The following is a 16,403-nucleotide window of genomic DNA, read 5'->3' as shown; positions in this document are numbered from 1 at the left end:
GACTGCAATAAGCAACTGCAAATGTCTAGCGGAATTCATGTTTTCCATTAAATTTCTGAGAGAACATTTCATAAAATCTCTAAATTAAAATCTCATAAAATCTCAGCCTAACACATTTTTAGTTTGCTTACGACAAATTAATGACGCAAGAGTACAGATCAGCATAAGGAAAAAGTATCAAATATATTTGAGAGCAAATCAAGGAACGTGTTTACAGTATGCTAATTCCAAGTCATCCCTAACTTGTCTTCTTAGGATGACATTTAAAAAACAAAGAAAATCATTGGGCGCCTGGGTGGCTCAGTTGGTTAAGCGACTGCCTTCGGCTCAGGTCATGATCTGGAGTCCCTGGATAGAGTCCCGCATCGGGCTCCCTGCTCGGCAGGGAGTCTGCTTCTCCCTCTGACCCTCCCCCCCTCTCATGTACTCGCTCTCTCTCTCATTCTCTCTCAAATAAATAAATAAAATCTTTAAAAAAATAAATAAATAAAAATAAAAAACAAAGAAAATCATTACATATAATCATCTCAAGGAAAAAAAAGCAGAAATTTAGTGGAATATACCTGGCACAAACCTCAGGCTGAACCTCCAAAAATCAAGCAGGGATAAAACAGCTTCACAGAAAATTAATACAACAGTAAAAAAGTAAAAAGTCCTGGGCTAGAAATTCACAGCTCTTTAATCCAGAAGCAACAGGTGGAAGAATCTACAGTTTTTCTGATACATTCATTAAAAATGTAGAGATATAGAAATTGGAGCTATTTACCAAAACTAGAATACTGGTGGTAGGAAGTGCACTTTTAGGATAGACTAGAAAAGAACAAAACCAACAGAACAGACAGCCCAGAAATGGACCCTCAACTCTATGGTCAACTAATCTTCGACAAAGCAGGAAAGAATGTCCAATGGAAAAAAGTCTCTTCAACAAATGGTGTTGGGAAAATCGGACAGCCACATGCAGAACAATGAAACTGGAGCATTTCTTTACACCACACACAAAAATAGACTCAAAATGGATGAAAGACCTCAATGTGAGACAGGAATCCATCAAAATCCTTGAGGAGAACAGAGGCAGCAACCTCTTTGACCTCAGCCACAGCAACTTCTTCCTAGAAACATCGCCAAAGGCAAGAGAAGCAAGGGCAAAATGAACTATTGGGACTTCATCAAGATAAAAAGCTTTTGCACAGCAAAGGGAACAGGCCACAAAACCAAAAGACAACCGACAGAATGGGAGAAGATATTTGCAAATGACATAGCAGATAAAGGGCTAGTATCCAAAATCTATAAAGAACTTATCAAACTCAACACCCAAAAAACAAATGATCCAATCAAGAAATGGGCAGAAGACATGAACAGACATTTTTCCAAAGAAGACATCAAAATGGCCAACAGACACACATGAAAAAGTGCTCAACATCGCTCCGCATCAGGGAAATCCAAATCAAAACCTCAATGGGATACCACTTCACACCAGTCAGAATGGCTAAAATTAACAAGTCAGGAAATGACAGATGTTGTCGAGGATGTGGAGAAAGGGGAACCCTCCTACACTGTTGGTGGGAATGCAAGCTGGTGCAGCCACTCTGGAAAACAGTATGGAGGTTCCTCAAAAAGTTGAAAATAGTGTTACCATACAACCCAGTTAATTGCACTACTGGGTATTTACCATAAAGATACAAATGTAGTGATCCGAAGGGGCACAGGCACCCCAATGTTTATAGCAGCAATGTCCATCATAGCCAAACTATGGAAAGAGCCAAGATGTCCATCAACAGATGAATGGATAAAGAAGATGTGGTGTATATATACAATGGAATATTATGCAGCCATCAAAAAAAAAACACAACAAAATTTTGTCATTTGCAATGATGTGGATGGAACTAGAGGGTATTATGCTAAGCGAAATAAGTCAATCAGAGAAAGACAAGTATCATATGATCTCACTGATATGAGGAATTCTTAATCTCAGGAAACAAACTGAGGGTTGCTGGAGTGGTGGGGGGTGGGAGGGATGGGGTGGCTGGGTGATAGACGCTGGGGAGGGTATGTGCTATGGTGAGCGCTGTAAATTGTTAAGACTGATGAACCACAGACCTGTACCCCTGAAACAAATAATACATTGTATGTTAAAAAAAAAAAAAAAAAAGATAGTAGGAAGGGAAAAATGAAGGCAGGGGGGATCAGAGTGGGAGACGAACCATGAGAGATTATGGACTCTGAGAAACAAATTGAGGGTTTTAGAGGGAAGGGGGGGGTGGAGGGATGGGATAGCCCGGTGATGGGTATTAAGGAGGGCACGTATTGCATGGAGCACTGGGTGTTATACGCAAACAATGAATCATGGAACACTACACCAAAAACTAATGATGTAATGTATGGTGACTAACATAACATAATAAAATAAAATTTAAAAAAAGGAACAAAACCAAAAAAACCTCTGATAGTACCTTTGCTCCCCAAGAATGTAGCCGAAGTCAAAACAACAAGTTTCAGTGTGTTAAATAAATGCTCAAACCCAATCAGGCTGCTAATGTGTAGAAGCGCACAATCATCTGAGAGTTTGCTGCAAGGAGGGCCACCACGATGCCCCTGGGCCACGGAACAGTAAGTATGTGACCTGGACTGCAGAAGAGAGCCCACATTAGGATCTCAGACTGACGTCCTGAATTTCTTTGAATACCTTGTCATTTAAACATTTTCTTTAACCCAACTACCTACTTTGCTCTAATTTGGTCAAGTTTTTTTTAAATCAGGCCTGAATCAACAGGCCTCAACCTAGAATTAATCAATTTGAGAACAACAGATAAAACCACAGGTCAAGTGATACTTTCATTCTCTCCTTGAGAAGCAGACTTGAGTTACAACAGGTGCACGACAAGAACACCATTCCACATCAACTAAATAAGCCATAAAAACAATTATTTACCAGAGGGGAAGGTCCTGTCAATTAAAATAAACTAGGTAATGCACTCAGCAGTGCTTTTTGTACACATTCTTATTTTATGTAATCTTCCCAGCAGCCCCCTAGGTGTAGTGCATGTTTTGATGGCATTACAAATGAGGTCAAAGGGTTTGTCTCAAGTCATACAAAGGGTAAGAAGCTGATAGTACAAATACACTTCCCTCTCACCTCAGCAGCTCACTGACATACTCTAATAGAAGCAACTTGCTGACCAAATTCCATGCCAATCAATGTGGCTTTTGTAAATTGCTCGGGAATTTGTTAACCTCTGCTGCCAACTAGCCACTCCAGAGATTTGACAGTTCGTCAAAATGATTAAGCACACGTATTAAAACACCCCTCCAAGACAGAAAGAAGAAAATGAAGCATACAAAAACACCCACTGATGGATTCAGTATTAACAAGCCACAATCAACTAAACCGGAAGAAAGTACTATAAATCCTTCTCTGCAAATATAAACAAACATCACTTAATTCAATCCAACTTTAATTCGTTGCTGGTCAAATGGCAATGTCACATGCATCAACGGAGTGAAGTTCGGATGACTGTAATACTCATGCAAACTAGGGCTTTTCACAAGGACGCAGAGAAACAAAGGTCAGTGCAAGCAGATAGATTTCAGTACATTTAGGCCCTGTGATGGCTACATTTCATGCGTCAACCTGACTGGGCCATGGAATACCCAGATATCTGCTTAACCGTTATTACGGGATCATCTGTGAGGGCGTTTCTGGATGAGCCTAACATCTGAGTAAAGCAGGTGGCTCTCCCCAACAAAAATCCGCCTCATCCAATTGGAGGCCTGAACAGAACCAAAAAAATCTGAGTAAGGGAGAATTCGCTCTCCCTGCCCACACAGTCTTCCGCCTGGAACGTCATCTTCAGCTGCCTTGGAATCAGGACTGAAACTCACACGCGGGCTCTGCCGTTTCGCGGCTGGAGGAAGACTCACTGGCTCCCCCAGCCGCCTGGGGCTTCTCAGCCTCCACAACCACAGCAGCCAATTCCTCATGATTACCGATCAGTCTTAGGTCTTTTATCTCCTCTCAGTGCAGTATCTCTAGAGAACCCAGCCTAATAACAGGCTTCCTCAAAATCCGAACGTGAGAGATTACATTTTCAGTCCTAGAGCACTTAAAGAGGGAAATGAGCAAACACTGAAAACAAAACGACTCTATACCTAATGGTCATGAGGGTGAGTGACTCTCCTGTAAGTTACAAACAGAAGTATGGCGTTAAAAACAATTCGCGAAAAATACCCACACTTATGCAAACAAAACAGAGCAAATGTTGGCAAACTTTTTTGTAAAAGGGCCAGACGGTAAATATTTTAGGTTTTGTTGCCCATACATACAGTCCCCATGGCAACTACTCTGCTTGGCAGTTGTACCTGGAAAGCAGCCATAGACATACGTAAACAAATGGGCCCAGTAGTGTTACAATAAAGCTTTATTTATGAACGCTGAAATTTGAATTTCATAAAGTCTTCATGTTACCAAATAATACTTTTCTTTTGACTTTTTTCCCAATCACTTAAAAACATAAAAATCTATCTTGGCTCATGAGCCACAGTGACCCATGGGTCGTAATTTGACAACCTGAGACAGAGAAATCAAAAGTAAAATTTAAACTAAAAAAAAAAACAAACTTTTAAAATAGACCATGCTCTAATATTTCACCATTTCTTGCAGGGTTATTTGCAGGACCTAAGTTCCACAAGGCTCCTATCGGTCCTCTCAGAAGTACTACTACCGATGGAGGACAGATGAAACAACCCCAAATTTTGTGTTCTGTATGCGTTCATCATACAGTTTCTTACTCCCCTGGTCTCCATGGAAAGAAGCAGATACTCCATGAGGAACAACATAATGGATCCTCTTGAAAAGGAAGGAAAAAAAAAAATCCTCCCCTTCCTATAAATGAAGCAATCCATCTATAGCAAACACAGGTATAATCTAGACTTTGGAATGTTTTCCAAAGCAATCTGAGCAGGTATAAAGAAATGGATAAAAATTAATGTTATTACAACCCATTTCATTAACTGTAAAATTATGTTGGTGAAGAAAACTGACACTACTGTTTTCTTTACATATGTATTTAAAAGTGATTATTTTTGTGATAGGCTTAAAGGGGGTGGGTGTGTATCCGATGTCTGATCAACTTTTAAAATTGCAAATATTAAGCTTTCAAAAATCTTTACTTTAAAAAAAAAAAAAAAAAACCCAACAAACTATCACTATAGTAGCTGCAGACTGCTATCAAGTACCCTGTCTCACCGCACACTCATCCTTGCCAGGCTGGATACATTTTTGAAATAACAAAATGAAGAGGGGTGAGAAGACTGCATTCATTTGAAAGCACCAGAACATTTAAAAACTGATTATGACATCTGAGCTGCTCTCATTGTGTTATGAATATTGTGAATTTAATAGAATTTGGTGTTATTAAAACTGAATGCTTAATAGAAAAAAATCTCATTACTAACTTCAGAAAGTATTTCAGCACTAGTAGGCCACTCTGATTCTCAATCCTAGAAAATGCATCCATTTAAAAGAGTCTACCACTTCAACATACACACGTTACACACCTTTTAAAAACTGGGTAGGTTTAACCTGGTAATAATTAAAGGAAAAAAATTTTTTTTTCTTTGAGAGAAAGAGAGAGTGCATGCAAGCAGGGGTGGGGGTGAGGGGCAGAGGGAGAGAATCTTAAGCAGGCTCCAAGCTCAGTGCAGAGCCCAATACAGGGCTCGATCTCACAACCCTGAGATCATGACCTGACCGGAAATCAAGAGTCAGACGCTTAACCGACCTGGCCACCCAGGCACCCCAGAGGAAAAATTTTTTAAATGACTACCTAACAATTAGAAAAGTATCCCAGGTTTTTAAAGGACCAAACTAACCTTCTTTTGACTAGAAGAAAAAAGGAGCAAAAAATCCACACACTCCTGGGAATGGGGAGAGGAGATCTGTATGGATTCTATAATGTCAAGAATAACCATTTTTTTCAAATGATCACTGAGGAAAAACATGAATGTAACTACTCCTTCTGCAAAGCGGCTTTCAAAAAGGTGAGACTGTAAAGCAACAGACCAAAACTTAAATAATGGCTCAAGAGTACCAATAAATAAGTCTTTCAGAAAAGAATTTTAATTTCCTATTGAAAACGTTGGGAAGAGAGGGATATAATCTATGCCTAGATTTTTTACGTTATTTGAACTACCATCAAATGGCTTTTCTTATTTTGTAATGCATCATATTCAAAATACATTAAAAAGAGGATTAGTAGCTAATTATGGCTAAAAAACAAACAGAATTAAAAGCATACTATGAAAAAGCACAGATGAGCCAGAAAGTGTTTCTAACTCCCCTCCAGAATGCTAACCAATGCTTAATATGAAGCATACTGGGATTGTTCTGGGTGAATTTTGCTTTCCTCCACAGTCCACCATAAATACCTACACCTCGTTTTTAGTTGGTTCTCCAGGCAGGGAATGGAGAGAGCAACCCTTTGAAAACTTCTACCTGATCTACAGCAGCTAGATAAAATGCCTTTCTTCTAACAATGAAATATGACGAAGTATAACTGTAACAATCAACCTGTCTCTCCATGTACAAAAGCGAAGGTGCCCTGCTAAGTAAAATCATGCCCGTGCCTCTCCTAGATCAACCTCACCCCAAAGACTCAACGGAGGGAGAAGTAACCACACCTGGCAGACCACCCACACTACATCCTAAGAGCAAATGTATTTCAACATGATTCATCTCAATGTTAAGGATTCCCTAGTCCAACTCCTTCAACCAATGTGAATTAGCTAGAGATCTAAAGTTCTTACCTCTTCAGAACTTTGAGGTATCAGATTTCGGAAATATTTCAGTTGATCAACAAGCTTTTTAACCACATTTTCTGTAAACACTTCAGGTGATTAAAAACTAAATGGACATGTGTTCTGCTTCCCCTCCCAAATCTAACAGGGCTAACCAACCTCTTCCTGACAAAAATATTTCATTTTCTAAGATGATACCACTGAAGGAAGCACCATAAGTAGGTGGGGTTGCTCTTTGCTGAATGCTCATTAGTGGAGAAAGGTTTGTTGGAACCCACGGGCATTCTGTCATTCAGTACCTGATACGCCACAAAGGCCCTTCTTGAGTTGGCAGCCAGAGTTCAGGTTTATTCAGAGACACACTGCTGTTTACCCTGATTATTACCACTATATCCTGTAACTACTCAAGATCGGATAGTAGATGGCTGGTATACATGCATATTATCACCTCCTGGCATCAAGAGGGACTCTCTAAAAGAAAAAGGGTGATAAGAAAGATAGAAATCAAATGATCAAGCCACACATGATGTCAATGTGACATTACATTAATATCTCAGTAATTACAAAATGGAAATCACTAAAGTACAAAGAAACTAGAAATAAGACTTCTGAACTGAACTATCAACACATAAATGACTGGAAATGGATAGGATGAAAATGATATGGGGCCAAACTAGAGTGCATTACACCCTTCCATCCAGCTACCTTGCATTTTAAAACAAGTCATCAGTATCATCTTCATTACAAATAAATGTCAGGTAAGGACACCTTACATTAAATCGTATTGTAAACAAATACTTCACATGGTAAAAGATCTGAAGAAATGCTACACTGTAATTCTTGTATCTCATAGCTTCCATGACTCATAATAATCATTTACCTTAAGAGCGGCCTGTGGTTCCTGGGGCACCTGAGATGATTTTATTGATTGTAAGGTATACACTACTTCCCTCATTCTAACATGTCCACTATAACATGTCTTAAACTAGGATGAGGTTTACAATCACATTTTCCCCCATGGTAGTATATAAAATAATGGTGTACCTTACAAATATCTTAGATTCAATGAAACAGCGTATCTGGTTCTTTGAAGCCCTAACTACAATGTAACCCACAGCACAGACACCACGATTATTGGTGGGCTTTTTAAAATGCAAATTCCTGAGCCCAGAATCCCTAGGAGGATTAAAACTCCTGCATGTTTAATGAGCTCCCCAGGTGGTTCTCACTTTCACTCAGATCTGAGAACTTCAGATCTACAGTACAGCAATCCAAACACACAGAGAAGTTTGGAGATGGGGGAGGGGGGGGGAGCACATCAAGGCCAAAAAAGCCCAAAGGTAAAACTTATAAAACAAGAATTTCATTATTTCCTTAACAATGAATGGAAATCAGCCTGACTCTGGGCCAGGTCTCCTGTTGGGGTGAGGAGGGAAAAAGCAGGCAGTGAATAAATCTGGAGACAAGTACTGAGGAACAGAGCAGAGAGAACTCTTGTTTGCAATGGTTACAACAGTATTAGATTCAAAATTACCCAAATGTTTTCTTGCAGTTTTTCCTCACCCACCAAAGCAGAATTTCGCTTAAAAAGTTATAATCCAGTGGAAGAAATCAAATGATCAGATTTCTGTAACTGGGAGCACCAACATGCCAAAAACAGAAAATGACACTTAGTTCGGCCTGCTCCTTCCGAGTTCTACAACTGCGGGTTAAACAGCTCTAACGTAAACCACTTAATCCCACACTGTACCATCCAGGAAAAGAGAGATGGACTGACAAAAATACCTATCATTGAGAACAAGGGCAAAAATAAAACTGAATACATTTAACATTCTTAAGGCTGAAAGGTGCAAGACCCAAGAACCAACCAATTTTGACCCCAGGTCTCACAAAAATCCAGCCAGCTCAGAGCTTCGGATAGTAGCGTACGTTTGTCTTGTACTTAGTCCACAAGGATTCCTGTCCTTGGGATCACGTATCTGGCTTTTAAGCAATAGTTCTGCATTTAGTTGATTCATGAATGGCATTAACCAAATTATTTAATTCCATGCAAGGCCTTATTTTCTTAATTTGGGGAAATTGAGCAAGATTCCTAAGATATTTAAATTTTAAGAGGTTTTGTGACTTTTATTCCGCTCCTAAAATACAGTCAGCTGAGTTTCAGAGGAGGAAATTAAGTGTTCCAGTTCTTCTAAGTTTCCACTGCTTACCCCACTGGTATTTTCATTCTCTTTTTCATTGGCCTCCTCCATTTGATTGAAGCTGTTCTAAGATGACTTACATTTCCCTTATTTCTAATCCAATTAATTTTTCATCTACTCTTTATGATTTTTCCAGTTTTACTCTGGTGAGTTTTTTTCTGATTTCTTTCTTTAGGAAATTGAATTCATTTAACATAAAATTTACTATGTTAAAGCGTACAACTCAGTGGCATTTAATACATTCACAGTGGTGTGCAGGCATCACCTCTGTTGAGTTCTAAAACACTTTATCATTCCAGAAGGAAACCTCATACCCATTAAACAGTTACTCCCCATCCCCTCTTCCCTTGAGCCCCTGGCAACCATTAGTCTGCTTTCTGTCCCTGTGGATTTACCTGTTCTGGATATTTTATATAGATGGAGTCCTATAAGATGTGATCTCTTATGTCTCAGTTCTTTGACTCAGCATGGTTAGAGTTCATCCGTAGGACAGCATGTAAGAATACTTCATTGACTTTATGACTAAATGATATTCCGTGTATGGATGCATTCCACATTTTGTTTAGTCATCCACTGATGGCCCCTGGTGAGTTTTTGTGTGCTAGGGAGAAAAAGTTGCAGGGACATATGTGGTAAAAAAAAAAAAAAAAAAAAAAAAAGACTGATGACCCAAAACTGAAACTACCACTTTTTGCCATTCAACAATCTCTTAACCCTTTGTCCCTCTCTCCAATTACCTTCCCTCATTAATGTATCTTCATTAATTATGAAAGATTAATTACCAATGCTTAAGGTAGCAATCCAAATTTTGTAATTGTAATAAAATATCTATTAAGTTTATTTTGAAAGCCACTTTAACCCAGGGGTGCTCAGTCTTATTCTGATTCCCTTTTGAAACAAAAGTCCCCTCCCATGGGGATTTTGGAGGATCGCAGACTGTGGCCTATGGCCTTTTTAAGAAGCCTCATTTGTGTTTGATTCTAAGAGATCCCCTGGTTGAGAATCACTGCATCGGACTCTTTATTTCTCACTATCAAGAAATGCTAGTCTTCAGCGAGCTGAGAAACATTACATGGAATTTGTGAAACAAAGCTTCTAACACCTGTATAAAATGGGGGGGGGGGTGGTAACTTCAGTAAACAGCTAAAGAACTCGAGACTGGCAGCCTTAAGAAAGAGGTACAATTAATGATATGACCCAAACTGATGCCGATTCTGCCAATTTCTTGTTGAAGAGCATAAACTATTTATTTTCTAAGTTAAAATGGAGATCTCTTTGTACTCTATAATGCACGGTATGAATATCAGCAATGTTTCCAAAAACTTGGTAAATCTGACTGCATACCACTAATCCCACAAGGTAGTCAAGGGTCCAAGGGGTCTGGCATCTACTGTCACCGTCAACCTTTACTTAACCTCCAGAAGAGTTCACATTTTCAACTGTAAAAATCAGAAAAACAGATAAAAGGACTTACTCTTTGGCTTGTGAGAAATAAATGTGCATATGAAAGCATACAGCACAGTGCCCAATAAGCAATCTAAAATTACCTAGTATCATATCTTGTATCTATATATTTCTGACTAAAGAAAATAAAAACAAAAGGTTCTGTCGATTAGGCAGCAGCTCTCTATTACATGAAACTTAAAAAAAGAAGGGTGGGGGGAGAAGATGATGAAACACAGCTGGTAGATCTCAACCTCAAATCATCAATTTGTCATTATATTATTTAGATCTAGGGTCACTAACCATGGTACACAGTAGAGAATTTTGAAGACGGGGAAGAAAATGGGGAAGAAAAAGAAAGAAGGAACAGCACATTCATCATTGACACCCAATATCAATGAGCTGGATGAATTTTAAAACTGAGAAGTACCTCCAGTTTAGGAGACGCTAAAACTTTACTAGTGAGCCAAGACGGCCCTCCACAGAGTACAAATGCAACATCCAGTTCCACCCTCGCCTCTTCAGAGCACTGGGCCCGGTTTCCGACGGCGAGCCGGGGCCCCAGCGAGCCACGCACCCAGGTGCAGTCCCGGCTGGGGCGCCGAGCCGAGCGCCAGGTGCAGGCGCCGCCCCGCCCTCCGCGGACCCGGGCAGGGAGACGCCGAGCCGGGGAAGCACCGCCGCGGCGGCGGCCCGAACCCCCGCCAACCGTGCTCCGGGGGCCCCGGTCCTGCCCGCGCTCGCCCCCCCCGCGCCTCCCCCGCAGGAGGCGCCACGACCACCGCGGCGCGCCCCGGGGCCCGCCCCCAGCCGGCGGGGGCCGCGTGAGCGGAGGATGAAGGTGAAGGTGCGTGTCCGACTCCCCCTAGACGCCCACCATCCCTCCCCGCCCTCCGCCGGGGCTCCCTCCGCCTCCCCGTCCGTCTCACCGGCCTCGCGCCTGCCTTCCGGCCTCTCAGCGGTCAGTCCTACCGGAGGCCGACGGCACCCACTGCCGCCGCCGCCTCCCGCTCCCTCCTCCGCTTCCTCCCGGGCTCCTCCGGCTTCCCCTCACCCCCCGAAGTGGCCAGGAGGAAGCCAACTCACTCGCCGCTGGGCCTCCTCCCCGCTTCCCCGCCGCGACCAATGGGCCCCCGCCGCCGGGAAGCCGCGCCCGCCCCCTGGCGGTGGAGGACCGAGCGGGCGCCCGGCCGGCGGGCGGGAAGGGCCGGCGAGCGGAGGGAGAGGTGGGCCCGGCGGCCCCCGCCCGGCGCTGAGCTAGCTGGACTTGCCACGTGGGTGCGGCAGCAGCGGTGGTTGGCGGTGGTTGGCGGCGGCTAGCACCCGAGAGTGGGAAAAAGGTGTCGCGCCCCCCTTCCCCTCATTCACACGCTTTCATAATCCTGACCTTAAAGGAATTTAAGATAACCAGCCCCATTCTAGAGAATCGATTCTATGAGGTAGTCTTAATCAACGTAGCATCTTAGGCAATTACCTTTTGACTCCTTAAGAGCTAGCTAACCTATTGTGGAAAATGCTACCTGAAGCACTGGATCTCTGATAACCTTAAACATTTGGCCCAAGGAAAAAAAGTACGTGTATTTGCACGTAGTTTTTGTTTAAATTATTTAGCAACACAGCAGTTAGAAATGTTCTTCTCCTCTACACACATTTTTCCTACAATTGGGTTGCTAATTGGGAAGTCAGTCCAAATCCCATTATATGAAAGCTGACCCGACAACACAAAATTGTTTCATAGTTCATATCCACATCCCAGAACAATTAATAACTATTAAATACTGTTAAGTAGAATGTCAGGACAATACATGGTTGTAGAAATTAAATTGCATTAAAAAAATAATAGGGTTTCGCCATAGTTAAGTATTCTACCCAGCCTTAGCTTTTCTCCAAAAATATAAAACACAGAACCTAAATAATAGCTGTGAATTCTGCAGTTTGTATTCCATCGAAGGAAGCAAGAAATGCATTCTGAGAGCCTTCTTTGTGCCCAGTACTTTGCTGGACCTTTGCTGGCCTTTGGGTATGTGTTCTCATTTAATGCTCACAACTTAGTCAAAATAGATATTATTTGCCTATTACTTTTAACAAATCAAAAAATCAAGACTCCAAAACTAAGTTTAAATAACTTGCTCAAAAATACAATGTAGTAAGCTGTGAAGTTGGAATTCCAGCCTAGGTCCATCTAGCTTCAAACAAATGAGGCACTTGTTTCTTTTATTCTTTTTTTCTTTTTTAAAGATTTATTTATTTGAGAGAGAGAGTAGGCAGAGGGGCAGAGGAAGAGGGAGAGAGAATCCTCAAGCAGACTCCCAGCTGAGTAGGGAGCCTGAATGGGGGCTCAATCCCAGGACCCTGAGATCACAACCTGAGCCAAAATTGAGAGTAAGGTGCTTAGCTGACTGAGCCACCCAGGCACTCCAAGGCACTTTGTTTCTTAGGGTACCTAAAACCACAATATTTACTCTACATGTATTTCCCCTAGTTTCCCCCTATCTCACTGAAAGAATTTATGAAGCCTCTCATATAGGGTGGTGAGGCCATATTTATGAAATGGCTTTCTGATCTATAGCCAAATTGGCCTGTATAGAAATGACGTATGCCATAATCTTATAGCACCACACTTGAAACAATTCGTGATCTGAAAATGTGTTTAATATGCTATGTGCCAATGGCCATAATATATAGGTTAGAACCCATCAGTAGGTAATGAAATTAATAATAGTGGGGCACAACCAACATTTTGTTGTTTTCAAATCACTTAAATAGAATAGGGCAAAAGCTTCAGAGTTCATAGCACAACGTGAGGGTAAGTATTATTCCATGAAATATTTGTACAGTATTAAGTGTGAGTGAGTGTCTGGGTTACAGTGTCCTGCGTTACAATGTAAATTCTATTTCTTCATAGGACTGCGTGTTTGAAAGTTGGTAAGTGCTTTCTTTAGAACACCTGGTAAGAAAAAATAAAAAAAAAAAAAAAAAAAAAAAGAACACCTGGTAAGCAACCAGTAGTTTCACCTACTTTTTTACTTGGTAAGAGGTGGAGGAGGCAGAGAAATTCATCAAGATTAATGATTAAGTTTAATGAGACTATAGAGAACAGAGACTTTGCAACTCCAGGAGGTTTAATCCAAACAGGCGTTGCTATGTTACATGATAATAAGCATTAATAATTTGTATTTTTACAACAAATATTTATTGCGTATTTGCTGTGTGCAGGCTCCTTGCAAAGTAATTTAGCTATATTAACTCACTTAATCCTCACAACAATCTCTAAATACAGAGGAGAAAATGTGAGAGAGAGAAAGGGAAAATTGCCCAAGATCCTATTGCTAGTACCTGGAAGAGCCAAGATTCAAACCCAGATGCTCAACCTCAAAGCCCATCCCGCCTTGTGTATACTTAGAAAGAAAAGTTCATTTTCTCTTTGATGCTTGCAAAGATTTATATAGAACTCTAACATACTACACTATGTCCCATATAAGGATTACATAATATTGTTAAATATAAAACTTGATGAAAAGCCTCAGAATTTTAACTGGACCCGTTCTCAAGCAGAATATTCCATTTGGCATCAGTTTCCCATACTTGCTCTAGTAACTTGTCTGCAAGTGTGGTTACCAACAATTCCTCCAATCCCTGCAAATTCATGTCACTTTCTCCATCAAGGGGTAGGATCTGTATTCCCTGCTCTTGAAACTAGGCTGGCCCTGGGACATTTTTTGATCCACAAAATGCCCTGGAAGTGATGCTGTGTGACTTCTGAGCCTTGAAGCTTCCATTTTCACTGACTTGGGATCCAATCAACATATAAAGAAACTCGGACGATGCTGCTAGATGAGGAGAAACTACACAGAGAGGAACTGAGACCTAGTTAGGTTCAAACCATCCCAGACACCCTACCTGAGTTCCCAGGTGTTTGAGTGAAGTCCCTTTACACGTTCCAGCCCCAGCTAAGCTCCTAGCCGAATGTATCACATGAGTGACCCCAGACAGTACCACCTGGGGACCTCCTAGTTAAAACCAGCCAGCCCCATAGAATCCTGAGAAATAATTGTTATTGTTTTAAGTTGCTAAATTTTGTGGTAATTTTTTACATAGCAATAGATAACTGAAACACGGAAAGAAAAGTTTGTTTATAAAAAAAAAAAAAGCTGATCAGCTCTGGGAGTAAGGTTACTTTAAAATATTAAAGCATGTTTATTGGATCATAAAGTCAATCCCATAGAGATACGGCCAGAAACTTGCCTAGCTTTCTGAAAATATCAGGGAAAAAAGAAGCAGAGGTAGAATAATAAAAACAAAAGTAGAAGTGTCAAATCGGATACCTATACTGGGTAAAACACCACCCCCAGGTGTGATTTAAAAACTGTTGCTCAGAATGTTCTCAGCAGTGTGCATTCGGAACCCTCAAACGTCATCCAGCCTGTTGGTATAGGTCTCAGGACACTAATGTGACTCCTCTCATCCCACCAACTCCTTTCCTGACAAGCCAGACCAGTCATCAGTTGAACCAAGCTGAGTCCTAGGTGTCTACATAGACTTCAAATTTCCCAAATTCTCTTTTTTCACAGCCTTTGTTGGCCAAGTGAGCTAGCTGGACCTTTGCTAAATGCCTCACCCTAAATTTCCCTCCTTTCCTCTCACCCTGTGTTTTTGCCAAGGATAGGCTCCATCCCAGGTCCATGTTCCCAGGCCTATCCCCACTCTTACTGTCTTTTATGTTGGGGCCCTAACATTTCTCTTACTTCACCGAAGTTGTTACGAGAAGTGTAATGGATCACCAAAGAAAGAACTGGTGATGACTCAGTTGAGTACCTGAACTCAAACTCAATTATGCAATAAAGGTTTTCTTCTGAGTATCCCTGAGACTATCATATAATTGTTTTTGTATCTTAAATGGTAGACTGTACAAGGATATTGTGTGCAGGGGTACATCAGTGAAAGAGAAGTCTAAGAGTTATGGTGAAGGACTAGGTCTGTGGAGGAAAAAATCCTCCACATTCCCTTCAGTGCTAGCAGCCCCAAATCAGCTTTGGAACCAGTTAGGGGTTCAAAGCTTGGGGGTCACCATGACCCACTTTAACATGCTCTTTTTTGGTTCAGCTAAAACATGACCTTTTTTATTTGCTAATAGTTTCATTTCTCAATTTTCTAGAAACCTATAAGGGCAAAATAGTAAAGTTTAAAAAAGCTGGAATACCCACAGATTTCACAGCACATTTGATACATTTACCATTTTAACACACGTTTTTACCATTTTAATCATTTTTTGAGTGCACAGTCTAGTGGTATTAAGTACATTCACATTTTTGTGTGACCAACACTACCATCCATCTCCAGAACTCTTTTCATCTTGAAAAATTTAAGCTCTGTACTTATTAAACAATAATTCCCAATTCCACGGTCCCTCCAGTCCATGACATCTACCATTCTGCTTTCTCTTTCTATGAGTTTGACCTTAGATACCTCATATGAGCAAAATAGTATAGTTTAAAAGCTGGAACACTCATAGATTTCATGACACCATATTTGATACATAAGCAATACTGTCTATACAAAATAAGGGGGTTTTTAAATTATAAAACATATGTAAGATACAATGAAATCCTATTATCACACATGTATCTGCATAAAGAAAGACTCTAATTTTCCATCTATTACTACTTTTCTACCAACATACAAGAAAATTCTAGATACCATAAAAATTTGGATTTTTAAAATATCTTTTTGATTCTACTCCCTGGGAGATTCTGGTTTGGAGTAAATCTTTTATTTTATTTTATTTTATTATGTTAGGTTAATCACCATACATTACATCATTAGTTTTTGATGTAGTGTTCCATGATTCATTGTTTGCGTATAACACCCAGTGCTCCATGCAGAACATGCCCTCTTTAATACCCATCACCAGGCTAACCCATCTTCCCACCCCCCTCCCCTCTAGAACCCTGTTTGTTTCTCAGAGTC

The 16,403-nt window shown here is 40.8% G+C and overlaps 1 protein-coding gene across 5 annotated transcripts in view; it reads right to left on the bottom strand.

The window, feature by feature from the left end:
• FAM3C (FAM3 metabolism regulating signaling molecule C) overlaps positions 1-11,559 on the bottom strand; it is a 53,265-nt gene extending 41,706 nt beyond the window's left edge. The window contains exons 1-3 of one of the 5 annotated variants that reach the window (XM_032401692.1): positions 11,366-11,516; positions 10,338-10,432; positions 9,389-9,594 (exon numbers count right to left, since the gene is read on the bottom strand). The gene's annotated coding sequence lies outside the window, so the exon portion shown is untranslated. The other 4 variants (XM_032401693.1, XM_032401694.1, XM_032401691.1 and 1 more) reach the window with 4 other exon arrangements.
• Positions 11,560-16,403: the final 4,844 nt, after the last annotated feature.

This window comes from Phoca vitulina, unplaced genomic scaffold (genome assembly GCF_004348235.1).
Source record: "Phoca vitulina isolate PV1807 unplaced genomic scaffold, GSC_HSeal_1.0 scaffold4, whole genome shotgun sequence".
NCBI classification, from domain to species: domain Eukaryota; kingdom Metazoa; phylum Chordata; class Mammalia; order Carnivora; family Phocidae; genus Phoca; species Phoca vitulina.
The sequence above is the reverse complement of the archived record's forward strand: the minus strand, read 5'-3'. Positions and strand labels throughout refer to the sequence as shown.